Source organism: Gymnodraco acuticeps, unplaced genomic scaffold (genome assembly GCF_902827175.1).
Source record: "Gymnodraco acuticeps unplaced genomic scaffold, fGymAcu1.1, whole genome shotgun sequence".
In the NCBI taxonomy this organism is placed as follows: Eukaryota; Metazoa; Chordata; class Actinopteri; order Perciformes; family Bathydraconidae; genus Gymnodraco; species Gymnodraco acuticeps.
This window is the reverse complement of record NW_022991451.1, coordinates 1989117-1990955: the sequence shown is the minus strand read 5'-3', so window position 1 is coordinate 1990955 and position 1839 is coordinate 1989117.

The following is a 1839-nucleotide window of genomic DNA, read 5'->3' as shown; positions in this document are numbered from 1 at the left end:
TCAGATTTCATCATGTTTCTGCAGAGGGAAACACTGTGGCAGATAACATTTAGGATGGAGTGAGTGTGAGGGGACGGTGAGGAGCTGATGCCCTGTGGTGTGTGTGTGCACAAAGTGTGTGTTTGCCTGGAGAAACATAAGTGTCCGCAGCATGAGTGCTGTGCGGGGTCACCGGGTCGGAGCAGCAGGTCCCAACATCCAGAGAGAGCAGCATCTGTTTCCCTTTAATGTAGCGTGTGAATATAAATGGTCTGCAAAGGCTACCATCCCTGTGTTCCCTCATGAGGGAGTTTCTCACCCCCCTCCCCCCCCCCCTGCCTGAAACGCCTCCATTGGACTTGTTTGTTTACTTCCGTAACATAGTGACATCTATTGGCTTACTTTCCATCACATTGTATGTTGATTTTCTAAGGGCTGAGACATCTCTAAGCAGTTGACCAATCACAACAGAGCAGACCAGCTAACCAATCAGAGCAGACTGGGCTCTGGTTTCAGACAGAGGGTGAAAAGAGGTGCTGCAGCACGTATGAGAAAAATAAAGAGCTTTTTGAACATTAGAGCATGGAGACATGTCACAGTAGAAACACTACATACTGATATGAAGAAGAAGAGCAGAATAGGGCCCCTTTAAACAGGAGAGAAGGCCAACCAAAAGCTTTATGTGTACCCCAAGTCAAATGGATGGGATCATGTTATTAAAGGAAAACAATTATGCAGCGAATAAGAGAGCAAAATGGTGAGCCCACATGAGGAACAAAACGCAAAATAATTCCCTTCTCTATAGGCAACATTCATATAGAGTCTAGCTGGTGCATAATAGCAGCACACAAGAGGACATGACTGGTCTGCTGAGTAAGGAGAATATTAAGGTAGACATAGCTGGGGTTGCACAGTCTGTCAAACAAACACATGTTTTCTCCCTCATGATTATGGTCATATACTGTTAACACTTGAAAAGTATAAAACAGTAAAACACTTCTTACTCAATACTGAAAACGTTGGCATCTGAGCAGCTGTATCTGATTACATAAGAATGTGTTGTAATAATATAAAACAAAAGCAAATAATAAATGATAAGAACTGTTTTTCTTTCACTCATTATTTCAATATCCGAAACGGCATCAACATGGTTAACTCAATTATTAAGGCTGAAAATGCCGATGGGATTTTAATGCTGTGAATATCTGAGTAGATTTTTCCTGTTTAAGAAAAATCGGACAGAAATTGCACTGAAAGCTTTTTACAGCACGAGTGACATCAAGCGTAATGAGACGGGAGCTAATGATATCAATAATACAGAAGTTTGAGACCAACCTGGTGACCAGGTCACAAGCATCACCATGGCGACTCGAGATGAATGATATTTTTCTCCTGACAAACCCCACAGATCTGTGTAGCCCTATTCTTCACCAGATTACCTGGTCCCCATGGCAACAATAATGGACTGCACTCTTCTTTATGCTCGCCATGGCAACAACTTCTTCACAACATTAGTCTGGTATTGCCATGGTCACAGCTTTTCAAGTGCAACCTGTTTCCTGCTGGCAGCCTGGAACACAAAGCCTTTCACTGAGCTCTGACATTCAGAGTATAGATCGGCAGCGCACCTGATGTACCTCTGTGCAGAGACACTGTGTGGTGTCCTGTGGAGGGTCTACTCTAGAACAATGCCCTGTTTAGGCTGCAGGGGGGCAGCTCTGTGGGGCTCCACTCACTTCAGTTCCAGGTACATTTCTCTGTTTCTTTTGCTCGGATAATAACCAAGCCTCCAGAAAGAGAGCCGGGTGTTGAAGCAAATGTTCGTAGTGGCAACATTACAGTTTATGTTAAATGTTATCC